Source organism: Buteo buteo, unplaced genomic scaffold, assembly GCF_964188355.1.
Source record: "Buteo buteo unplaced genomic scaffold, bButBut1.hap1.1 HAP1_SCAFFOLD_110, whole genome shotgun sequence".
Classification (NCBI taxonomy): domain Eukaryota; kingdom Metazoa; phylum Chordata; class Aves; order Accipitriformes; family Accipitridae; genus Buteo; species Buteo buteo.
Window position 1 is genome coordinate 98,915 of NW_027439274.1, and position 26,715 is coordinate 125,629.

The window sequence follows — 26,715 nt, forward strand, 5'->3', positions numbered from 1 at the left end:
TACATAGCATCCGAGTAAAGAAATGAGAAAGTACTTGTGTTTGGCCCTGTCTTAAATTTGTTCAGAAGATAGGCTGCATTTTAAGTTCAATATTGAAGTCGGCTGGAACAGGAGGAACAATCTTTTGCCTGGCAGCTGAAGTAATCGTTTATGTTCTTCCTCCCTAGGCAGAGGAGGATATAAACCCAGGTTATTGCATTTGATGGACAGTAATTTCCTCAGCTCTTGACTGTTGCATAAAAAGTAGTCGCTTCCCTGACTCACTTGTCTGAGATGGAAGTGTGACCTTCTGTACTTTGGGGATAAGCATGGAAGGATAAGCTTTTTTCTCAGAAGATGCTTCTACCCTTCTACAAACAGTTAGGGCTCATCGTAGGCTCACAGGTTTTTATTTTTCTCTCTTTTCCCCTTTTCCTTTTTATTTTTTCATTTTTTCTGTCTTTCTTTTTTTTTTTTTTTCCCAACCACGTAGGCACCACTCTCAGCTTGAAGGAGGAAGGATTCCTGTCTATGCTGTTACTTTTCAGGAGCCTGAGAATGATCCTCGCAATTGTTGCTACTTGTGGGCTGTTCAGTCTACACAAGAAAGGTGAATAAAAAGTTACTATAAGCCACTGAATGCATTTAAATTTTTTTGTATCTTTGTTCACATACCGTTGATACATGTATATTTGTTTTGTTTATGTAGCCGTGCAGGAGATTCTCTCAGGTGTGGAAGGTGTTAAGCTTACACTGCAATTTTTACAGGATTTAACAGATGTGAAGAGGGACCTACTAGTGCCTACCTTCTGAAAGAAGGCAAAGCAACAGTGGCTGTATCTTTGTGCTTGCATTCTTAAACGATTTCCTTTGTTTCTTGAGGACTGCTTCACGATTTGTTTGGTACTCGCACCATGGTATGAAAATACCATTCAAAGTAGTTGGGGCTGCAGATCTCGAGCGCTAAACGTGCCAATATGACAGCCGGCTGCCCCTAAAGGAGGGAGGTGACAGTATTGCGGATTACCTTGTGCCAACTTGCGCGGTCTTTGGAGCCTTTGTGAGCCAGGCCAGCTCACCTGGCAGAGACCGATCCCTGTTGAGCAGCAAAGTCAATGGTTTCCTGCTGGGCTAATGACCCGAATCAGTATGTGGAAGGGTGCAGCGTGTGTATGCAAGAGAGGGGCTGGAACTTTGGTGGGAAGGGAAGGGAAGGGGAGAAAGATCTCTCTCTTTCAGCATCAGCAAGCTATTTAATCAGCTCAGCCGTTCACAGTGTGGCAGTCTTTTTAAGTTTGACTTTAAAGCAACAATTTGTAGTCCGTACAACATATTAAAGCTTTCAAATTGTATGGTTAGCATTTGCCCCTGAAGCTGTTAGTGTCCAAATGTCCTCCTTTGTGTTGTAGCGGCTGCACGTGACCAGTTATCTGATGGTTTGGGAAGTGGTGTTTTTCTTTTCAGCAAGAAAACATCAGTCTAGATCTAATAAAATGATAACAAGGCCTCTAAAGCAGCTTTGTAATCAAATGTCCTAATTTCTACCTTTTTCAGTGAAGGTGACGTCGTGAGTTTACATCTGTTGCAGTTAGCATTTGGTGACAGAAAACGCTTGGCCCCAGGACAAGTCATGTATGAGGTAAGGCGTGCACGTATGTGAAAAGATGAAAATAGTGATTTTGTCTATGTGAGTATCAGTGAAGTTGTCAGGGGTGATTTTTACCATCAAAATTCAGAGGTGACTGAAACCCCAATCTTTTGCTGAGTCTTCTTGGGCATGTTTTATGCTGCTGCATCTCTTGTAGTGCTCTAAGCACTTTGGCAGGTCGACAGGAGAAAGATGCTTTAATCGTTCTCCAGTTTCACTTTTGAACTTCTGCTTTGCTTTATCCTCTTTTAAAAGTTATTTGTAGCTACAGTCTTAGCAGTGGCAAAGACCTTGTACTGTGTGCTGCTTTGGAAGAAAACCCAGTCGTCGATATCCATTCCTCGCGTGGCTACTTTGTTCTGTCTCAACGCTTTAATGTTAAAATGGGGGACCTTTTACTATTTGGCAATGCTTTGCCTTGGTCATCTTCTTTTCCTGAAAAAGGTGTGACGAGTGTCAGATTTCACCTCAGAGGGTTGAAATGTTTCAGCAGCTTTGAAAAATGGGTCTGCTAAAATTTCCGGTTTTAAAAAAAAGCACACAAAGTGATTAAATAATGTGGTTTGCGTTTGTGACCTGAGAAAGCTGTGGTGTCGCTAGTGTGAGACTTTTAATCCTCTACAGACAGTGCAACCAGTAATACATTCACAGGCTTCTAAGAGGTGTCAGGCACCAGTCTCTGCCTTTGAGATATTTTACTCCCCTGCTGTTCCTGCGTTCCTGTGATGAGCGTTGTGCAAGGTTGAAACAGGAACCAATCTCACAAGGTAGTTGAAGAGAGAACAAAACAGCTGGACCTCTGGGGGGAAAAGTCAGGTTCTTCAGCTAGCTTCCAGATGAGCCACTTACACATGTAGCTTCATACCAAGACTTGCTAACACCTCCTGCCAAAAAAACCCCCCAACAACTCCCACCCCCCGGAAACAAACCCAGAAGAAGCATTAGTACAGGATCTGTGTTCTACAGAGGACACTTGGAGTGTCGGAATACTTCCCTGTAGCCACAGATTGGTCAGTACTACATGACTGTCTGCCTGCGTGACTGGCTGAGTCAAGTTTCTTGTCCGTCTTCCGTGGCAGAAAATTTAAGAGTTGTTCCCAATTGCCAGGCCAAATTGGAGGAAAGGAGGAGGAATCTACTGTTGACCCTTGTTCGTTGAAGAGAGTTCACAGAAGCTTGAAAGAAAGCTTGAAATCTAGTGCATCCGGCCATGGTCATGGAGCGCACCTTGACATTTGTCCTGCATGATGCTTGCAGGTGGATAGAGTATGCAGCCCCCACGTCCACATCAGAGTCTGACGAGTGCATCTCATTTGAAAACTGTCTTCAGATTTTACGGGTCAATAAAGTCATTATTTAACATCTTCCACGCAGTGGAGTTCCTTAACTTAGATTTGCTTGCCCCAGTGGAGAATTTAAAATACGCTGTTTTGCTTCAGAAGTTGTCTTCGGCAGGAATTGTTTGATATCTTTTTTCCCTTCCCCTCAGCCCTAACTTTGGGGGGGGACTGGCTCTTCACAGATGAATAAAAGTTGAAATTTCTAGCGGTTAAAATTCATCTCTAAGAGGTTGATGGAGTTGTAGTACTTTATCTGACAAAAGGGTCTTTTGGCACGGTGGACCTGTTCAGGACATCTTTTATTATAAACTGTGTTTGGTGATTATTCCTTCTGTAATAAAAATGGGATTCTTTGCTTAGGCTTCGCGCTAGTTTTTCAAAGAGATGGTTTAGATTTTCCTGTCTACTCTGCACATGTCTGTTATTTCCAAAGTTACTTGATAAAGTAGAATGAACTGTGCATACTGCAGAGCAAATTTTAGCGAGGGAAATGCTAAATTCTGAAAATGTGCAAAGCCCGTTACTATTTGACGCTTCATTCTCTTGCATGTCAGATGTAGTTTCTATTTGCCATCAGAAATAAGCTCATGGGAAATATACGGTACAATATGCATATTATATTATACATATATACATTCTTTCACATTTAGCTATAATGTATGTTTTTATCTCAAAATGACCTTTTCTCTCTCCTTTTATTTTTTCCCCAGGGTCTGGAATACTGTGTCGAAAGATACAGCTTAGGTCTCACAGGTGGAGTCTTTCCCTTGAGCGGGCAGGCCAGCGATATTAAATTACTTAGCTGTCAGACTGTAGAAAAACTTCCCAAACGTGTCGACGGAGAGGATAGCGTTAATGCAGGTTTGTTCTAATGTCCCTGTTTGGTTATTCTAAAATAAGTAGTTTTGGAATCTAAGCAATGAATGCTGTTCTGTACCCCAGTCTGTGAGTCTTGAATACCTTTACAGACTAGCTTGTTGGGCTTATTTAAAAAAAATAAATGGGTGCTTAAGTTATATGGGACTTCTTTAAAGGAAAAAATAAGTTGTGTTTTATGCTTGCTGACATGCTATAGCGATGTATGGTGGGGTCACCTGCATGAAGCTTGTCAGTCGTTCTATTCCTCCAGCTGTCGTCTTTGAACAGTAAGATGATGCTCCCCATTGCTTAGGAGTGTTACCTGAATTTTTCTTTCCCTGTTCCAACCTATGTCTGCATCTGCATCCAGCTGGTGGCCGGTCACAAGTGGTGTTCCCCAGGGCTCGGTATTGGGGCCAGTTCTGTTTAATATCTCTGTCAATGATCCGGACGAGGGGATTGAGTGCACCCTCAGTAAGTTTGCAGATGACACCAAGTTGGGTGGGAGTGTTGATCTGCTTGAGGGTCTACAGAGGCTCTGTGGAGGGATCTGGACAGGCTGGCTCAATGGGCCAAGGCCAACTGTATGAAGTTCATCAAGGCTAAATGCCAGGTCCTGCTCTTGGGTCACAAGAACCCCATGCAACACTACAGGCTTGGGAAAGAGTGGCTGGAAAGCTGCCTGGCTTTGGGCCCCTTGCTACAAGAAAGACATTGAGGTGCTGGAGCGCATCCAAAGAAGGGCAACAGAGCTGGTGAAGGGTCTGGAGAACAAGTCTTACGGGGGTGGCTGAGGGAACTGGGGTTGTTTAGCCTGGAGAAAAGGAGGCTGAGGGGAGACCTTACCACTCCCCCCAAGTACCTGAAAGGAGGCTGTAGCGAGGTGTAGTGTTGGTCTCTTCTCCCAGGTAGCAAGTGATAGGACGACAGGAAATGGCCTCAAGTTGCGCCTGGGGAGGTTCAGGTTGGGTATTAGGAAAAATTTCTTCACTGACTGTGTTACAAAGCATTGGAACAGGCTGCCCGGGGTTGAGTCGCCATCCCTGGAGGTATTTAAAAGACAGGGAGATGTGGCGCTTAGGGACGTGGTTTGGTGGTGGACTTGGCAGTTGGCTTTAGGGTTGGGCTCAATGAACATAAAGGTCTTTTCCAACCTAAGCAACTCTACGATTCTATGATCTGCCTGTCCATTTCTTCCTCTCTAAATCTAATAGGTTCCTACACCTGCAAGTTCTTATAGCAATAGCTTTCCTTGTCCATATACACAGTTAAAACTCTTACGAAGTCTTTCATTATCTTGCAGTAATTAAATGTCCCTCTCTGGGTTTACAAATTCACTTATGTTCTGACCCTATTTTTGAGCCTGCTGCAGTGATAACTTCCATGGCCCTTTGTTTTGACTGCATTATTCACCTTCCCTCTCTTCTGACTGGCCTTTACTGATGTATGATGTTTACAAAGAAGACACTTGCATGATCTTTCTAGGCTACTTCTGTTTATCATCTTTGACTTAGTCCTGAAGCGGCAACTTGCATCTCTTTTGTGATGCCATCCTCTATCAACAGTGTGTCAAAATCGAACAAAAACACCTTTGGATTTTCTCCACTTGTGTCACGTTTCTGAGGAGAGTGCCTCCTAAAAGCTTGTTAAAAACAAACACACACCACCACTCCACCACACCCGAAAAAAAAACCCCAAACCAAAATAAGAACAACAAACCCCCTTTCTGTCTCCTTTTTATGAAGCATGAGGCATGGAGAAATACCTGTAATTTCTCTGATGGTTTCTAATTAGCTTTCATTCAGAATCTGTTCGAGTTAAGTTCTAGGCACACATGAGCTGCTGTTGGATGTGGGTTGAGGCTAGCAAAGAAGCTGTCTTCTGAATTATGAAAATAATTGGTATCTTCAAAGGCACTTGCAGCAGCTACAAAACGGAAGCGGCACAGATGTTCACAATGAAACATAGTAAAGTGTGTGAGGATCCCTAAACGTAATGATGAATTCAGCAGAGAACAGAGAAACCTTTTGCCAAACAAACTGTCGCCTTCTTCCTTACTCTACTAGGGTAAATGATATACCACATCCTTTGCTTACATCTGGAGAATGCGTTCTCCCCAGAGAAGACAAACCATTCCACTTATTGAGAGAACTGGAGTATAACATTGTGAATGTTTTATGTTAAAATCTTTGTTCCAATTTCCCGTTTGTTGGGTTTGGGGTTTTTGTATTTATTTTGTGTGATAATTGTGTTCGTTCATTCTGAATGTGCTGGAAAGGAGCTATTCTTAAAACCTGTAATTGAGTCCGATCTGGAAATTAGTAGTGCCTGCTGAGTGATACCAGAAGAAGGGGCAGTATGACTGAAACCTGTCACAGAGATGTTTGCTATTCCGTAAATTTTTGTTGTTGTTCTCAGTGAGTGTTGTGCTTTGTGAGTGATATAACAGAATTAAGCCAAAATAGGAAGTGGTGTTTTAAACATATCAGCTATAGCGTTATTTTCTACAAACAAGAAACAATGTCTTGTCTTTTACAGTAATATCGCCTGACACCAGTGTATCAATCTTCAGCTGGCAAGTGAATACATGTGGTCAGGGAAAACCATCTGCTTACTTGGGTGTATTTGACATTAATCGCTGGTATCGTGCTCAAATGCCAGATTCACTAAGGTATATTTTTATTAAGTTGTTTTCAATATCCCTACAAATCAATCATTTGGAAGTCGGTGTTTAGCTTATGCACTTGCTTGCTTTCAGGCCAGAAGAACTCCTTCATGATTGCCCCTATTTTGCGTTGTGGTCACTGGATACTGTAATAAGCATGACTTCTCCAAACCCCATTTTGGATATTCTGGTACACGAGCGGAGTCTAAGTCAGGGAGTTCCTCTTTCTCGTCCACCACCTGAGCAGTTTTTTCATCCAAGCTCCTACAATTTTGGTAGGTATTTCACTGCTTTTGATAGTGATAAGCTTAAAGTGAGGTCAAATGCCATTTATTGGTTCTCCTGTTCATTGTTTGTCACTCAAACCCCATCTGAAACCAAAAAGCCCCAAACGCCCACAAGCCCAACCCTTGATTACGTTGTACTAACAAGGTGTTTAACACTGTGACACATATCTGACAGTCTGCTGAGTTTTGGGTTGTGGTGCTTTTGTAATGTAGCCTGTGAAGGGGTGATGGTCATCAAATGAAATGACGTTGAACTGAAGCTCAGAGCAGAGCACCTTGATAGCACTAGAGATAAAATTGCTACACGCAGTAATTATTTTCAAAAAAGTAAGTTTGGAAGTGATCTGATGAAGAAAATGGGTACTCAGTTACAGCTTTCCAGATACTGCTATTTACAAAACGTAAAGTGGTCATAAGCTAAGTGCGAGAGTATGGAAGGCTGTCAAACGTTCATTGTCTCTGCAGATGGTACGTGCTTGCTGAGCTCCGGAGTTGTTCGTATGACTTGCACCGGCTTCCAGAAGGAGGTGATCTTTTACTGTATCTTTATTGAGAATGGCAAGAGATGAACCTTTCCTATGTTTTCTATTGCACTGCTTTCAGGGTCGGAGACCATTTTATGCCCATCCTGCCCATCCACATGCATGATTGCAATGGTGTCCTGCCAGTTTTATGCAAATGGTAACATTTTAGGTCCACTCTTGGGACTGTAGAACTACCACTGTCTCCTGTTGAAGCACGCTGAGGGATTGAATGTCTAGAGCGGAATACAACGTTGCTGTAGGAGCAGGAACAAAACTGTTGTGGAAGTTGGGGAAAGCTGTTACTTCTGCATTACCCATCAGTGGAACTGCCTCCATAGTCTTGAGTTAGGGTTTTGATGCCTGATTAACTTGAAAAAGGAGGGCAGAATGGAGAAAATGAAATATTACTTAACTGTTTGAGAAGAAACGATTATTTTTTTTTTCTCCCGCACTTGGCCAAATTAAAACTTCCAAGCCACTGCACAGCTTGTGACAAATAATTCTGAATTAAATTTCAGCTCGCTAAGTGTTTCCAACATAAATCAACTTCTGCACAAACAAGCACAGAAAGGGTCTTCCAAAGCGTGATTTAAAGTTGTGTGCTAGCTTTAGCTTATATAGAATACATTTTGTGTCAGTGTTCAGGGTAAAAAAAGGTCTGTGTATTGACAGAGAAGCTAGAGAATACTTAATTAAGCATTGCAAGGGCTGACCTTTTGTTTTACAGGATATTTTTTATAAACCGTAGCGGTTAGTTTGGCTGCCGTCTTTAAGACTCTACGTAGTAGTGCTTACTGATGCAAGCTTTCTAACAATTTAAGTGAACATTTTTTTTTATTTCTCTTAGCGATTATTCAGAACCTTAGTGACTGAATAATACTGCTGTCTTAATCCGTAGTTTTTGATTAATGTTTCAGGCCTTGAAATTTTTAAAGAAATGTGGTCCTTCTATAAGTGAAACCATTCACGATAGCTACAACAGGTGTCTTGTAGCTGGCTTGCTGTCTCCAAGACGCGTTGATGTCCAGCCATCCAGTTTGAGTCAGGTGAGTGCGTATCAGGGAATCAAGGGGGAAATACATCCATCTCGTCTGAGAGGGCTGTAGAGGCTACAAGACATGATAATCTGATTTTCCTATTATTCGCAAGTTGCACTGAAATGCAGGTGTTGACTTGAGTTAGCAGAAGTTATAGTATTCTTCAATCCAAACTACCGAGTTTGAGTGGGGGCAGCACTAAGAGATCTGCGTTGAGAGACCCATCTCTTAATTCCGTGCCACAGATACGCACAAGGAAGCGTGCAGGCAGTGCTGGTCATGCGCAACATAAAGCATCTTTCCCTCACAACAACCTTCGCCCCATCGGTTTCTCAAAGCCTTATGTTCAGTGCAGTAGCTGACTATGGGGGTGCCTCACTCGGATGCGAGCTGTTGCAAACATCAGCTTGCTGCACTAGACGTGATCGCTTGCTTCCAAGGAATTGGGCTGTGGTAAACAATTACTCTTGTCAGCTCTGCCTGACAACTTCATCACCGCTCCCCCTCATCTTCCCTTCATCAGTAGGCTTTCCTGCAGCCTCTCAAAGCAGATCTTCACCTCTGTAGCCTCGTAGCCCAATTTACTCTGCTTAGACTGCCCCCTTGTTGCTGCAACACCTGAATCGCCTTTATCTCCTGACACCCACTATCTTCTCTCTGCTTTGTCCCACCATAGTGACTCCCCCCGCCTCGTCACAGGTTTTCCACTTGCAGTGCACCAACCTTTCTCTCTCATCTGAAGAGTTTCATGAGAGACGGAGCCTTTGTGATGAACAGCCCCTCTTCACGCAGGCAGGATCTAAGCTAAACGATTAGCTAGCTAGTCGTCACACAGTGGAGCCATTAGTAGGAAGGGGAGAGCGGTCTTCTCGCTGCCCTCATCTTCCTGTCTACTGGACTGTTCACCAGATTTGTGGAAATGCGTTAAGGCAAATAACACTTCTGCACAGTGTGGTAGCTAAAAGAAGTTTCTTGGCAAGCTGCCCTAGCCCATAGACTGCTTATTTTGCAAGCCTGGCGTAGACTCTTGCATTCAAATGGGATGTTCTGATGTCAGCTCCGGTTTGGAAATAGCTTGGGCAACCAAGACGTGTTTTAATAACCTTTGCTGAATTGTGGCCATATCATTCAGAGACTTGTTATGCATTTGAGCAGGGATTTCTTTTGAAAGTTAGTAAGACAAATTTCAGAATTAGGGTCAAGAAGCTGGGTTTGGAGTTTTGTTTGCCACCGTAAGTAGTATCTGGTGTGTTTCCTTGTCTGAAACCCATTTTCAGAAAAAGATGGACATATCATATGTGTATTCTAATGTGTAGAAATTGCTTTGAATGTAATGATTTTGCCTAGAAGGGAAAGCTACTTTTGAATGTGTTTAAAAAAAACCACATTAAAAAAACAAACAAAGAAAAAAACAAAAAGAAAGAAGTAAAATTTTGTGAAGGGTCATTTCACCTGAAAGAAGTAATCACACCACCAGCTGAAATAAGCTGCTACTTAATAATCGCACGTCTGTGCATAGCTGTGCATTATCCTTCTCAAGGATTACCACTGCATTATAATACAGTATTTGAGCAGCCTACAATTTAAACCTATTAGAATTTAAATGTGTCACGTCTTTTTCTGTCATTTTAGAAAATGGTAAAGTTTTGGGTGTCTGAACTGCTTCATGTCTTCAGAGTCTAGGAAGCTGCTTGCCCTTAGCTTCCCCGTTTCCGTGCAAGCGTTGCACCGTTGTCTTTGCTCTGTCCCCTTCACGCATTCCTGATGGCAAACTTCTACGTGCAAAATGCGTGACGGGTATTAGCAGAGGATGTTACCGGAAATAGTTGGAACTCGGTAAACTGAGACTATACTGCAGAGGCATGCAAATAAAGGTTAGAATCAGCCTTCAGTAAGTTGAAATGTTAGAGGGAAAGTTTAACGTGTTTCTCAGACCAACAAGCAGTGCAGCCTGTGGCTAGAGTTAAGAAAAGGAATGTGGAATTAGCTGCGTGTGTACTAGTGGACTGTGTGATGTCTGAATGAGTGTACAGTTAGAAACAAACGCTTGCTGTTACTGGTTCAGATATTGAAAGCATGTAAGATTCTCAGTTTATTTTGTCGGTTACGTTTAGGAGGAGCAGTTAGAAGCGGTATTGTCAGCTGCCGTCCAGACAGGTTCTTTAGAACTTCTGACTGGATGCATTAAACATTGGGCATCTGAAGGTAATACTTCTTACGTTGTTCTTACGTTATATATTTTTCTAGTTTGCAATTGTCGATTCATTTCTTTTTTGTTTTCTTTTTTTAAAGCGCAGCCAAGTTCTGCTGCTAATTTACAGTTTGTTCTTGAGTGGACATGGAAGAAAGTGATCTATGCAAAAGATGAGTTTGACCAAATATGTGAGTACTAGTGTAGTCATTCTGCCAACACAAAATGGTTCTTTCTAATTGAGCTTATTCAGGAACGTGGCGGTATATAGTACTGCACGGGGTTCTTTAAGCGTACTTTGAAGCTCTGAAATTGCTCTGAAGGCTAATGATGTAATATTTATTCTTGAAAAGGTGTTCCGCTGTTTGATGGCTCTCGCAACTTTGTTGACCCGCAGACGTTACAGTCTCTTCAGCACTGCCAGTTGCTTTGGAGCAACCTGAGCACGGTCTTAACCTGTTTTCTAACAGAAGCACAAGAGCTTACTGAAAAAGGTTTGTAATCGTATATATGAAATCTTTGGTATGTTTTACTAAGATTTGGAATTATGCTTGAGTTGTAAGTGTGGAAAGATGAGCTTCTGTTGGTTTTGATGATTGGAAGACAGCCAAATTTAGCTGGGAGAAGGGGCTGAAATCTGAGAAGTTGGGACTACCACTTAATACGCGTTGATTTCAGGGAAACAGTTGGTTGTGGAGTTCATGCAAGTGGGTAGGGGAGGCTACATTCAGCGAGAAGCTGTGTAAGCAGCTGGGTGGAGATTCCAGCAACCGGATGTGGTAGCGCTGCAAATGATTCCTTTTAATTCTTAGCTAGCAATTTATAATTGCATGCGAATGTTGTATTGCAAATTGCTAGAAAATACAAAGGAAGCACAAATGAGTAACTTGTGAAGTAAGTTACTTGAGTTTCTGTAGCTTTTTATGTTATCACTTGTCCTTGGCATATTGAGGGGAAAAGAAGACTATCCCTTTGCTACGGTAAAAATCCCCCGCTACGTGAAAAACAAATGTCTTATTCGTGAGTGTATGTAATAGTTCCGGCTTTAGGTTTTTTTTCTTTGAAGCTTTAGTGAATCTGGTTCTTTGTAGGGGTTGCTTTTTTGGTTTGGTGGTGAATGTGTTTTTTTTCTTCAAATAAGAAGGTGCCACAGAGTGAGAAATGCAAAGACCGCGATGTCTACCACGTTACTTTTATACTTTCTATTTGGGATGATGAAAGGGGGTTTGTAAAAATGAAAGGAATTGGATAACAAGAATCATCTCGTGCCTTTTTTTCAGGTTTTACAGACTTGACAAACAAGCAGGTGGTAACTGGCCTCCTTTCTTTGTATGCACGAGTGGTCATCTGGTTCTGTCGATCCAGTCTCCTTCCAGAGGGTTTAGGTAAGCATGAACTGTAATACATTTGTAACAGGGGGACTATCCAGTAAGTGATTCTGATGAACACATGCTTAGCCATGTTTTTGTAAATGTTTTGTCAGTGCTGAAGTTGTGCTGGTGAAATGGAGATTTTACTGTTTTTTTCAAATACCTAGTGTAGAATAATGCAAGCAGTTTCTTTCCTGGATGTTCCTTAGAAAGAGCAATAAGCCTCTGACTTGAAGGAGTTGCTTGTGTCCACAGCTTGCAAGACTTGGGATTTGAAACAAATTACTATTACACAACAAATCCTGGAATGCTTGTTTTTACAGCAAAGGCATTACCTGCGTGTTTGGAACTTTTTATTCATTGCCTGAGGAAAAAATACACCTCGGCAATACTTCTTTATTTGGGTGGATTATAAAGTCTATTGTCAGCCTTCATTGTCTCACAAATGCTCACATGACATGTTTAAGAAACCATTCCCTTTGAGAATTGTCCTTTCTGTAGTGAGCTTCTGCTTACAGTACGTGTTCTGAATGCTACCTCAATTGTAAACTTGAAATGGCACTTGAGAGAAGAAGGAGTTGAGTCTTGTGTCTCACCGCTCCGTTAGCAAAGGCAGAAAGAGGATTGGCTTCTTTCAAAGTGGGAGGCTTGCCTGTGCTTCTTGATGCTTAGCTCGTATGATCTTCTGTCTTTTTAGTCAAACGTTTTAGTTTCAACATGTGATATTGCTTCTTTAACTTGCTTTTACTTTATTGCCTGTAGATGATGATGCGCGTTTGGGTAGACCTTTCTACAATTACCCTCTGATTCAGAGCTACTACACTGGTCATCGACAGAAACTTGAGCGTTTATCAAGGTGAGCCTTACAGGAGAACTCGAGAACACTTCCACTGCGAAATCAGAAGTGGCAGTGAGTGAGTGGCTTTGCTATCAACAGTTGGTATTTGCTCTGCTTAATGCAGTTGCCGGCAATCCTCTCCGCTTCAGTGATGCATGCGTTCTCTTGAACACGGAGGTTACTTTCCTGTGTTACAACATTTGTGTATACCTCTGCTTAGTACCATTTGTTGGCATCATCGTTTCTTGGTAGCGTACTTAATCCAGCGGCCAATCTGTATCATTTGGTACTACTGAAAAAGGTCATGTGTTCAGGAGAGGGTCAGCGATCTCCCGTTCAGCAAAGCATGGTGTTCACAGAACAGGTGTTTTGGACAGAGAAGAAAGCCAGTTTTAAACCCAAACCAAACCTCATCTCGTTTATTGACTAGCGAGCAAGGGTAATAACTGTATTGGCCTAAATCACAAGTACATTTGTGTGATTTAATGAGATAGTCAGAGTTCGATGTAGTTGGCACACCTAGCACTCTACTGGCTGTTGGATAAAAGTCACTTGCTGAACGTGAACTCTCTTTGCTGCGCTAGCTCACTAGCATATAGGTGATATGCCTTGGATTAGACGATAATAGATTTTTCTTTGGAAATTGTGCTGAAAACTAAATAAAGAGCTAAAGAAGCTTAGGCTATGGCACCGCAAACAAGAACAGGATGCTGCAAGATGAGTTAAGGTGCAAGCTGCGGTGTAGTAGCTATTGACTTTAAAGTTCATCTTACTTAGCTTACTTCTCAAGTAACTTCCATACCGGCTCAGATGTCCCTTAGAAGCATACAACCTCCAGTGTGCTCTTTCTGCTTCTTATTATGGGGAAATTAAAGGGTAGTGTCGCAGTCAGCCAAAGATTGTGATGGACTTGTGAAGAAAGCAATTTTTAAAGCTTCACCCATCCATGGTTGTAATGGTCTGTGCACAGAAACATAAATGCTGCTTAAGATGACACTAAGCTTCACCTGTATGCTCAGCTTTCTGAAAACAACTTTTTTTCAGTAGCAAAAGTGAGCTGCTGAGAACAAAATCTGAACTTTCCGCGGTGTTGTCTTCTCACAGCTGTGTATTGGGACACTCCAACGGGAGGCATTAGACTTGCGCTAAAGAATAGTCCTGGTCTTTTGATACTGTTCCGTTTCCTCTGTTAGACAGTAGGAGAGTGGTTATTTCTGGCACATAAAAAACTTTGTTCACACTTCCTTTGTACTACAAGTAAGACAGCAAAAGAGAGAACCTGAAAACGAAAAGGTCCCTTAGTAGGGGAGCTTTCCAGGATGTCTGTTTGGAACTCCTCGAATCATTCACTATGATCTAACAAACATCTTTCACCTGACTCGGACGTTTCTTTCATGTGCGTTTCAAGTCATAATCATGCCTTTGTGTGTTTGTCACTTTCTTTGCCTCGTGGGAGCTTTTTTCTGTTTGGTTTGACTGGAGGAGATCTGTTACACTGAGAGGCTGGAATTAGTGTTTGACTCTCCAAATCCTTGCTACCTTTTGTTCCAGAGGAAAATGGGATTCTGACTGCTTGATGATTGATGGAATGGTTTCCCAGTTAGGAGACCAAGTTGAGAAGTTGTGGCGGAGAGATGAAGGAGGAACTGGGAAATACCCACCTGCTAGTTTACACGTGAGTGTTACGTTCCCTGAAAACAGCAACGAACCCCCCAAAGCCCCACCCAAAAGCCCATGATTCATGAAAGACAGGAGTTTTTAAAAAACTTTTGATTTTTCATTTTCAGGCACTGCTGGATCTCTATTTGCTAGAAGGCATTGAAGAAAGCTACAAACATGCAATTGTATCCTTTCTCGTTATTTTTACTACACCTTCAGCATACGCACATAAATGTTCTTAAATGTTTGTCACCTGCGCCTTTAATAATGTTTTTGAGTTTATGCTTCCAACACAGTGCAAGTGAAAACATTTAGTTTAGAATGAAGGCGTGGACAGGAGCATTGTTTTATTTCTTTGTACCGTGGATTCTTTATGATTTTTTTTTTAATGTTTTGTTGCAAAGTCTTTTCTGACATGCGAAAACAGGTTTACTGAGAAATGTTAAAGATAAAAATCTCCGTTGGTTTTTCTCAAAACTTAGCACAGTGTTTAATTTTTTAAAGCACCCGTACCTGTAGCAAATGGCTGCTTACTAGGATGATGCAGTAATACGTGCTGCTTGAGAGCAGAAGGATTTCTAACCGGTACCTGATTTTTGCCCAATTCATCCGTCTTCCAGCCCAGATAGCAGTGCTTGCTTTTGTTCTGTTAGAAGTGCAGGCACACCGAATAAGAAAGGGAGAGAAGAGAAAAGTCATCGGGCAGAAACTTAATTTTTAAGCTGCTGAAATATACAGAATTACTTTTTGTTGTTTGCTGCCTAACCCGAGAGGGGAGCCTAGAGAGCAAGGGGTTTAAAAACGGTTGTACCCCAGAGCTGTCTTATTAGAATATGTCCCTAAAAACGGATGTCAGAAAGAGAAAATGACACTACCGATGAGTGATCCGCATACTGTTTTAAATCCAGTGTTAATCATTCAGTGCTACGTTGTCTTGTAAGGACACCTTAATTTACATTGTTCTATATACTCTGGAAATGAGGAAAAAACCAACGGTAGAATTTGTTTGCTTTAATAATTAAGCATTGGATGTTCAGGTGTTTTGAATGTCCAACTGGTAGCTCCAGTGACTAAAGAGGGAGCCTGAGTTTGTAACAACGGAAGTATTTAAGTATCTAAAGTTAACCTTTCTGAATGCCTTACAGAAATCAAAGAGTATTTCTTTGTGGCTATTTATTCAGAATGCAGTTTTGTGGTTAGGACCTGACCGTCCTCAAGTTAGAATAGCTCAAAATGGCAAGACTAATACGGCAGTATTTTCTGCTTCCTACCACTTGTATATCCTGACTTCACTGTGTTTTTCGAAACGTGATGTGATAAGTGTTTGGTCTTCCAAATTGATTAGCCTTAACTGGATACTTGATGTCAGACAATTTACTTGCTGCTAGATATCACGCGTTCCTTTCCGAATAAAACAGAGACTTCAATCGACTCCTTCCCAACTGCCTTTGCTATCCCTTGGGGACTTGTTAAGCTTGTTGAAGGTTTTTGGCTTCTAGATCACAATGATTACGAAGTAAGTACGTTACAGTTCAGTTAGACATCCCTTACAGTCCAAAGCTGTAATCTGTAAAATGATTTTAAAAAATCGGTGCTTAGCTAATAACAGGTGCTACAACATTAGAAGCCCTTTTGTCATACTGCTTCGACATCTTTAGCAATAAGTTATAATCTGAAATTCTCTTTTAGCCACTTTGACAGGAAATGGATTAAAACAAAGAAGAAATCAACTTTAATCATGCTTGATACTTGAGTTTTCAAAGCCATCCATTTAGGTTGCTTCCAGCAGACCGATGGAGCGCTTTCTCAAAGACAGTGTTTTAGGTACTTTAAATATTAAAACTATGATCATAGCAGCAAGGTTTGAGGCAGAAGACTGCAGAAGTGACTGTTCAACCTAATTCATGTTCTTTCTGATGCTGAAGGTTGTTCTTTGCCTGTCACAAAGTTAATATATCTGTTTGTCTGGGAGAATAGCTTATTATTTAGTAATGTATTTATAGAAAGTGGTGTTTGTACACAGAGATTTGGTTACTCTGGAAAAGTGTGAATTACTCCTTTTAAAACACTCGCTTTGTTCTGTATGGCTAACTGGATTATTTTTTTTGCAAATACTTGAGAATTTTTATCTACAGTAGTTAGTCATCTAAGTTTATTTGACACACGTCCACCCTTACTTAAGATACTTTTGAATGTTCTTGTGGCGTGCGTGCACGTGCATATGATAATACACCTGACCTCTAACCTCTACAGAATTCACTGGCCCTGCTCTTTCATCCAGCCACAATCAAAACTGTGTCATGGCAGCACAGGAGAATTATTCAATCCCTGATGTGCCAAGGAGAGCGTAGGCGAGCCCTCAGATACATACAGATGATGAAGCCAGCAATGTCAAGCAGCAGTGAAGTGCGGCTTTTCCTCACGGTGTTGTTGTCCAATAGGTAAAGAAACCTATCCCACCGTTTTGGCATTCCAATATTGTGAAAGGTGGAGAACAACTAATGCGAATCACCATGCCCTAAATTCCCTTTAAACTCTGAATACAGTCGTTTGGGGGCATCTTTTTGGTGATACTATTAATATTCCTTTACATCTCAAAAAATTGAATTACAGGTGCGTGGTGGAGGCTTGGGGTCTGTTGCAGCAACATGCCACCAGGTTAAACATCGAAGAGCTGTTAAAACACGTGTATGAAATCTGTCAGGAGATGGGACTAATGGAAGACTTACTGAAGCTACCTTTCACAGGCACTGAACAAGTAAGTGTGGACACGAAAAAAATCTTAATGGTCTCTTTGAAAAGAGAAGAGGCAGAATCATAACAGATTTTTGAAATGTGTTATTTCTCATAGGAGTGTTTGGAGAAGATTTTACAGAGCGATGCTGCTGTCCAGAATCTTAGATTTCCTTTAGACCACCATGTGCAGCGTGCCAACTATATCCCAGCGCTGCAGTCGAATCGTTCAATGAACGTTAATCTTACGGTAAGCGTGAAAGTTCTGTCAAGTGTGCAGGTTTCTGTTAGGTGTTACTAACCATTTTTGGTAGTAAATAAAATAAAAATCAACGCTTTGGTTTTTATACCATTCTTTGAAATACTAGGAATAAGTTTCTACACTTTCCGTTCCAGCTGAACCTAAAAGTTGAACAAAATATTTCACTACTCCAAAGCTACTGCGTGAAGTTATAAACTAAGTGTTGCAGACCATTGTTGACTCCACTTAAAATAGTTTGTTTTCATCTAAGGAATAATGGTTTAGATTGCCGAACGCTGTTTGTGTCACTCCTTTCTGTGGCATGAAGAGTATGTTGTATGTCACCTCTTGAATCTTGCACACAACTTTATTTTTCTAGCTGAGAGCAGTCTGGATGCCAATGCACAGGTAAAATCTGTGTGCTGGTTTGGTTTTCTTTTTATTTCCTCCAGTTATAGCATGAGCTCTGCGACTCCACAACTTCTGTTTTACCCCTTTGATGACAGAAATTCTTATCTAACTTCTGTTTCTCAAAACAGCCAGATTAAATTTTGCGTTTTGCGAACTTCTGTTATGAATCTGTGATACATTTTCTGTGTTCCGGAACCATAGTTTTCCAGTGGATCGCACTTATAAGGTGGTCTTGGAAGGTTTAGGTCCTGCATTTGAAAACTTTCATTTGGCCAGAAGGTGTGTGTAGGTAGCCTTTTCTTACTTGTTTTAATATTCACATCATTGCGTCCACTGTAATTTGCAGTTGCCCTGAATATTCAGTCATCTCGGACATTGGTGTTTCAGGAAAAACAAGGGAAAGCCTGCTATTTCGTAAGCCATTTGAAAATTGCAGGTGAGAACAAGCGTATCGGAGTGAGGTTCTGCCGAGTGCCAGAATTGTTTCAACTTGAAGTTGTAGGTTCTGTTCTTATCCTAGTCTGCCTTGCCCTTTGCTGAAATTACCAGGTGAAATTGGTGTGTGCCAAGGAGTAGAACTTGCTGCTCCTCTGTGCAGTGGCGGTATTATACAGTATCTGTGGAGGAAATGTATTCACTAATTAGAAATAGCAGAGATAGTTGTGTGCAATGAACTTCTTGTAATCAGTTACCTTCTTGCTTTATGCTTTTTGTTCATCAGAATGATCGTGAGCCTGGCTTGAGAGAGAGAGCAGTTGCCAGGAATTCTACATTGCACCAATGTGGCAAGATCCTTCCTAGAGTTCAAAGGAAGCTGGCCAGAGAGAGAGCCAAGCCTTACCACTTGCCTTCATCGGTCTCAAGAGAAGGTAATTCTTTAGAGGAGGGAAATACAATGGACAACTGACCACGACTTTGATCACACAAGGCTGATATGTTTTCCCCTCTTGCTTTACAGGCGCAAGACAAAAGCCGTTATCAACAGTAACAAAACAAGCAAATGCAGGAAATGTGCGTACAAGAGCAACGTTCATCAGTAATGTATTGTCCAAAATTGGAGAAGTAGGGGTAGGAAATGAGCAGGAAACCAGTTGCTCATGCCGTGAGAGGTAAGCAGCCTTTTAACAAAGTTTAGTCTTGAGCTGCGTGTTTGGAGAGAGGGAGAGAGAGAGAAATCCACTTGAATTATGTTAGTGTTTTGGAGGGAAGGGGCACCTGAATAAAGCTTTCTTTGGCTTTTTTTGCACCTACAAGATATAACATTTAAGAATCGATTCATCTTAAGTAATACTTGGAGCGAGAGTTCTTCTGCTATGATAGTCTCATTTATGCGAATACATCTATTTACATTACAGTAAAAGTGTTTACAGAATTTAAGGTAGCTGAAACGAAACCCATGATTGCCAACAAGCTATTGGTGTACAGGTTTTGGTAGACTTGATTGTGTGATCAAATAGCAATCTTTTACCACTTTGTGCCCAGCTTCTGCTTCGTTTCTGCCTTTTTCTTTTTTTTTTCACTCAAAACCAGGCAGAATTATAAAGAGCAAAAAAGAAGCTAGCAGTTGTCAGATGATTTTCCTAGAGGTAGTATATTCAAGGTGAAACTTGAATTCTGGTACGTTTGGACTTGAGGGGAGTGCAAGTCAGTTACATTTTCCTTTTAATTCTAGGCCTAGAGCTACAGAACCACCAGTCATAACACGTCCTCTCCCTGATGCAGAGTTGCCCGACGCATTTGTTGGGACACCCGTTAACAAAATTTAGCTTTGTACCTGTTAAAGAAAAGGTCGGCTTGGGGACACAACTAAGTGGAGAATTTGAAGTGGCCCCAGCATTGAAATGCAGAGGAATTTTCTTCTGACATGAGAATTACATCACTGGTGCAACGTAAAATTGCATTACTCTTGCCTCAGATGGCAGGGATTTAGGAAATTAAGTGTGACATGTCACGAAATCATGAAAAAACAAGAGAAGGCCTGTAACTTGTTCATGGGCCTGATCCATCAGCCCAGCAGTGCGGGTTCACCTGTATTTCTTGTTCATTGAATGTTTTTGTTATGTATCATCTCAGATGTCTTGAGTGCAGCTCAAGATTTTATTTCATGTATTTATTTATGTTCATATTTTCAATTGTGTATCTTCACAGATTGCCGGATTTGGTGGTTCGTCCTGTTCCTTCAAGTTCTGCAGCACAGGGTGGTAGCTGGCAGTCACCATGCAGCGCTTCTACTTCATTCATGGCATCCAGCCCATTGAAATCAAATATGCTTGGTTCCATCTCACAAAAGAATTTTTCAAGAGCATCGGAGCTGAATTTACTGGAGACACCTCTTGTGGTTAAGGTTTGTGTTTTAGAAAACAGGATCAACCAACCGAAGCAAAAGCCTGTAAACTTTGTTTAACATGAAACCACCAAAGTATTTAACACAAACCCTGTTGGATTCAGACTGTGGAATATTTTCCGCATGCGTGTGGTTATTGGACGTAGAATCCTTTTGGAAGCAGGACGTTGGGAACAGTCTTGAAGAGGGAAAGTTTAGTTCTAAGTTAACTGCCGTACGCACATTGTCCCATAGCTTTGTGAAATACTTTGTTCCATGCAATAAAAACGAGTGTAAGTTAAAAATTGGACTTCTGAGTACACATAGATCCTTAGAGATGCAATTTGTAGCTTAACCATCTCATTGTCTAAGTGCTCGATAGCTCTGTGGAGTTTGACTTGCATACCGACAAGCAAGAATGTATATGCTTCAGTTTCTTAATCCACTTAAGGGAATGACAACGTAAGTGATGCCAGTTAAGCGATGTCAGTCTCTGTCAAATTCAGTGATGGCTTTTTGCAGGGATTCTACGTATTGATGCTTGTGACAAGAAGATGCCATATCCTTGTTTCTTCAGGAAGTTAATTTGAACGCTAACATTTTATGTTGCATTAATTAAAAAAAAAAAGAAGAAAGAAGCCAGTAGATTCATAAGAAACATAAAATGCATGGTTTTTATACCATTAAGTTTTTTGTCCCTTTGGAAAAAACAGCAGTGCAGAGGCTAAACTTTGTCCTCTCTGCTGGTACAAACTCGGTTTAATTTGAACTAATACTTTAGTTGTGTGCAGTGAACTTCTTGTAATCAGTTACCTTCTTGCTTTATGCTTTTTGTTCATCAGAATGATCGTGAGCCTGGCTTGAGAGAGAGAGCAGTTGCCAGGAATTCTACATTGCACCAATGTGGCAAGATCCTTCCTAGAGTTCAAAGGAAGCTGGCCAGAGAGAGAGCCAAGCCTTACCACTTGCCTTCATCGGTCTCAAGAGAAGGTAATTCTTTAGAGGAGGGAAATACAATGGACAACTGACCACGACTTTGATCACACAAGGCTGATATGTTTTCCCCTCTTGCTTTACAGGCGCAAGACAAAAGCCGTTATCAACAGTAACAAAACAAGCAAATGCAGGAAATGTGCGTACAAGAGCAACGTTCATCAGTAATGTATTGTCCAAAATTGGAGAAGTAGGGGTAGGAAATGAGCAGGAAACCAGTTGCTCATGCCGTGAGAGGTAAGCAGCCTTTTAACAAAGTTTAGTCTTGAGCTGCGTGTTTGGAGAGAGGGAGAGAGAGAGAAATCCACTTGAATTATGTTAGTGTTTTGGAGGGAAGGGGCACCTGAATAAAGCTTTCTTTGGCTTTTTTTGCACCTACAAGATATAACATTTAAGAATCGATTCATCTTAAGTAATACTTGGAGCGAGAGTTCTTCTGCTATGATAGTCTCATTTATGCGAATACATCTATTTACATTACAGTAAAAGTGTTTACAGAATTTAAGGTAGCTGAAACGAAACCCATGATTGCCAACAAGCTATTGGTGTACAGGTTTTGGTAGACTTGATTGTGTGATCAAATAGCAATCTTTTACCACTTTGTGCCCAGCTTCTGCTTCGTTTCTGCCTTTTTCTTTTTTTTTTCACTCAAAACCAGGCAGAATTATAAAGAGCAAAAAAGAAGCTAGCAGTTGTCAGATGATTTTCCTAGAGGTAGTATATTCAAGGTGAAACTTGAATTCTGGTACGTTTGGACTTGAGGGGAGTGCAAGTCAGTTACATTTTCCTTTTAATTCTAGGCCTAGAGCTACAGAACCACCAGTCATAACACGTCCTCTCCCTGATGCAGAGTTGCCCGACGCATTTGTTGGGACACCCGTTAACAAAATTTAGCTTTGTACCTGTTAAAGAAAAGGTCGGCTTGGGGACACAACTAAGTGGAGAATTTGAAGTGGCCCCAGCATTGAAATGCAGAGGAATTTTCTTCTGACATGAGAATTACATCACTGGTGCAACGTAAAATTGCATTACTCTTGCCTCAGATGGCAGGGATTTAGGAAATTAAGTGTGACATGTCACGAAATCATGAAAAAACAAGAGAAGGCCTGTAACTTGTTCATGGGCCTGATCCATCAGCCCAGCAGTGCGGGTTCACCTGTATTTCTTGTTCATTGAATGTTTTTGTTATGTATCATCTCAGATGTCTTGAGTGCAGCTCAAGATTTTATTTCATGTATTTATTTATGTTCATATTTTCAATTGTGTATCTTCACAGATTGCCGGATTTGGTGGTTCGTCCTGTTCCTTCAAGTTCTGCAGCACAGGGTGGTAGCTGGCAGTCACCATGCAGCGCTTCTACTTCATTCATGGCATCCAGCCCACTGAAATCAAATATGCTTGGTTCCATCTCACAAAAGAATTTTTCAAGAGCATCGGAGCTGAATTTACTGGAGACACCTCTTGTGGTTAAGGTTTGTGTTTTAGAAAACAGGATCAACCAACCGAAGCAAAAGCCTGTAAGCTTTGTTTAACATGAAACCACCGAAGTATTTAACACAAACCCTGTTGGATTCAGACTGTGGAATATTTCCCGCATGCGTGTGGTTATTGGACGTAGAATCCTTTTGGATGCAGGACGTTGGGAACAGTCTTGAAGAGGGAAAGTTTAGTTCTAAGTTAACTGCCGTACGCACATTGTCCCATAGCTTTGTGAAATACTTTGTTCCATGCAATAAAAACGAGTGTAAGTTAAAAATTGGACTTCTGAGTACACATAGATCCTTAGAGATGCAATTTGTAGCTTAACCATCTCATTGTCTAAGTGCTCGATAGCTCTGTGGAGTTTGACTTGCATACCGACAAGCAAGAATGTATATGCTTCAGTTTCTTAATCCACTTAAGGGAATGACAACGTAAGTGATGCCAGTTAAGCGATGTCAGTCTCTGTCAAATTCAGTGATGGCTTTTTGCAGGGATTCTACGTATTGATGCTTGTGACAAGAAGATGCCATATCCTTGTTTCTTCAGGAAGTTAATTTGAACGCTAACATTTTATGTTGCATTAATTAAAAAAAAAAAGAAGAAAGAAGCCAGTAGATTCATAAGAAACATAAAATGCATGGTTTTTATACCATTAAGTTTTTTGTCCCTTTGGAAAAAACAGCAGTGCAGAGGCTAAACTTTGTCCTCTCTGCTGGTACAAACTCGGTTTAATTTGAACTAATACTTTAGTTGTGTGCAGTGAACTTCTTGTAATCAGTTACCTTCTTGCTTTATGCTTTTTGTTCATCAGAATGATCGTGAGCCTGGCTTGAGAGAGAGAGCAGTTGCCAGGAATTCTACATTGCACCAATGTGGCAAGATCCTTCCTAGAGTTCAAAGGAAGCTGGCCAGAGAGAGAGCCAAGCCTTACCACTTGCCTTCATCGGTCTCAAGAGAAGGTAATTCTTTAGAGGAGGGAAATACAATGGACAACTGACCACGACTTTGATCACACAAGGCTGATATTTTTTCCCCTCTTGCTTTACAGTCGCAAGACCAAAGCCGTTATCAACAGTAACAAAAGTTTTGGCCACAGCTGCTTCTGGTTTTCCTGTGTTTACTCCTCGGTCTATTCCCAGATCCAGCCTTCGCACTACACCCCTAGCAACTCCTTCTGCATCTCCAGGACGATCTCTACCTCCTCCTCTACGAGCAAAGGAGCGTAGAGTATCTTTCAGGGAAGAGAACTTGAATGCAAAATGGACTGTTGGGGTAAGCTGGCCTGTAGTTAGTGATCTTTATAGTTTTACAGACTGTGATTTGATTTAGTTTTTTTCAAGTTTTCCAATACTCCTTATATTGAGAACTGGAATAGCAAATCAGAACGGCAGACTTGAATTTGGTCCAAAAAGGTTATGTTAGACCTTCTGTAACATCACCTGCCTGCAGGAACATATTCTTAACAAATACCAGCCACCTTGGTGGTTTTTACTCCAGCATCACTAGGCGCTGTGATTGTTCCAAATTGCATGTGTGCAGCTTCCCGCTATACCTTTTGAAATGGTGGTATGGCAGGAGGGTAAGGAATACAGATTGAGTCAGTTGTTTGGGTTCGTTAAGCTTTGTGAATGAAACACCTCTGAAAGCAACAAAAGTCATGAGCTGCATTTACTCTCAGTCTCTCTTTTTGCAAGGCCTGGGTTTCCTTAAGCTATGGTAAAAATAGACTGCCGATGAAGAGAGCTGTATGGCTGTCTCTTCTCTAGCCCTAAAGTTCTTGGTTTTGCTTCTTGCCTTGCACCAGCGATAGCATTTGTGTAGTTGTCAAATGAAGTCTGTCCACCTGGAAGTTGCCCCCTTCTGCTCCTCCTTTTGTTCTGTCAGGTGGCTTCCCTGATTCAGCTCGTCATGCAGTTGCCAAAATAATGTTCCAAAGCTAGTATCTACCTGGAGGAGCTTTCCGTACCTGTACTAACAAATTGTCTTAACCTGTTTTTATCGTACCTGTTATTGCCTGTTATAAAGAGCTAGTCAACTGTAAGAAGAGGCTCTCTCTCCTGTAGGAAGTTCTTAGTAATAGTGCAGTGTGGCCGGATTAATTTACTTGTTCCACGCCACAGGCATAGTGAACGCTAAAATATGTTAGTAGTGCATACAAGCTGAAAAGGCAAGCATAAAAAAAGAGAAATCTTGGAGTTATGATTTTAGGTATGCAAAGCTCCCTCTTCTTGAAAACACAGTAGTGAACCCAATGAACAGCCTTGAGATGACAGGGTAAGCAAGCACTTACAAAGCCCACTTCATCTTAATTCTCCAAGGTTGTGGAAACTCAATAAGCAGTCAACAGTGGGATTGGTTTTTACACTCTGCTTTAAAAGCTAAGATAGTGCTAGCATGAGAACTAATTTTGTAGCGCCTTGCTTAAGGCGACACTTGCAAAACTGACAAATATCGGTATATATTTGTTCTTTTTTTTTGTCTTGCTTTGACAAAAAGCATATGTGTGATCTTGATTGTGAACTTTCTTTTTAAAAAATAAAGGTAACGGAAGATAACAAAGCACCATCTGGAGTTTCATCTGAGCATCATCACGGAGTGGTGGAGGATGCTTGGTCGGAAAGTAGAGATAAACCAGCTCTGTTTCCTCTGAGCAATCCCGAGGAAGGTGGTGCTGAAGTGGAAGAGTCTGGAGACGGTTTGGAGAAAACGGATGTCAGCAAAGAAAACAGTAACTTCTCTGCCAGGTCAGACCAAGCTGCTTTGGAGTATCATGATGCAAAATCACCTGGCGATTTTGAAGATGAAGTCATCTTTATAGCTGCTAATCCAGCTAATTCTTCCGCTGAAGAAACTGCCGATTTTGAAGAACTGGAGAAGGAGGAAGACAGTGAAATAGTTGAAGAGAAACCCTTCCCGATGGGACAACCAGATTCATCAGAACTGAGAAAAGCAGCTGGTGTGTTTCCTGCTATGATAACCTAAGCTTCTGCATTTTTCAAATGTCTTCAAAAGGCTAAATTACTGACGGGTGCAACAGTCCATGATGAGCATTCACAAATGTCCGAGGCACTTCCTTGTCCTAGGCTTTTAAAATTGCCACTGTGTTTTGAGCCCTTTTTTAGGTCTCGTGGACATTCTGCATGTATACTGCTTTTGGCTGGCATTTCTTGTGTGTAATTGCAGCGGAGAGGCAGCAGCGACTTGTGGGAGTTTTGAGAGGGGTACAAGCTGAAAACTTAGGCTTCTGGTTCTGTTTTAGGGGGACTTCTGTAGGCTGCAGGTTTTTTTACAGCACGTTTAGCCTATGGCGTGCTTTGACTAGATAGGTAATTTTTTGTTGTTTTGTTTTTTTACCCCCCTCGTTAGTGCTCAGTTAAGTAGTTTTCTTTGGGAAGTGAGTCTGCTTGTGTATCTGCTTCTCATTACAGCCATGTTTGCTCCTTTTGCTGGCTCAACAGCTTCTGCAGCCTTTTCCAAACCTATTTCAGCTGGTCTTTGGTAATTCAGCTCAATTCAACTCATTCAAGCCAGTGCAGCTGCTGAGGATGTGTTCATATGAGCAGGTCTGCTGGCAGATTAGAAGAGATGTAGCTCACTAGGTGGTGAGCAGTGATGAAGAGCTGGGAATGACAGTGGTGCAGGAACAGGGAGAAGATGTGTAAACACAGCTACAGTCAGGATTGGACAAACAGAGCTCAGTCCGCTCAGCTCCTTAGAACAAAAGTTTGCTATTCCTGGGAGAGGTATGCAAGTGTCGGAGTTCTGCGTCTGAGGTCTCGAAACAGTTTGTAGCGGGGAGCGTGTACTCCGGTATCAGTGCATCATATGCAGCCTGATTCAGTCCTAAGCCTGAGATGATTCCGGAGGATCCTGGAGAGTCACTGCTGCTCCTGAAGCTCCTCAGCTCCTTTTCTTTTTCAATAAGAGCAGTGCCCAGACAGGGACTCCGTGTACATGGGTAAAAGGGGTTCTCCAGGTCTGAGTGTTTCTAGTAAGATAGGTCAAAACATTTGCCTGTCTGCTTTTAGCTGCCCTGTGTTTGGACAAGAAATCAAGGGTGCTTTTCCTTAAAAACAATGATAAGGTCCTAATCATTAAAGAATAACCTTATGAAGAAAGTTTGTCATTGCCGGACT

At 41.5% G+C, this 26,715-nt stretch overlaps 1 pseudogene; it reads left to right on the forward strand.

Moving 5' to 3' along the window:
• The window catches only part of LOC142028031 (protein ELYS-like), a 49,337-nt pseudogene that overhangs the window by 14,126 nt on the left and 8,496 nt on the right, over positions 1–26,715 (forward strand).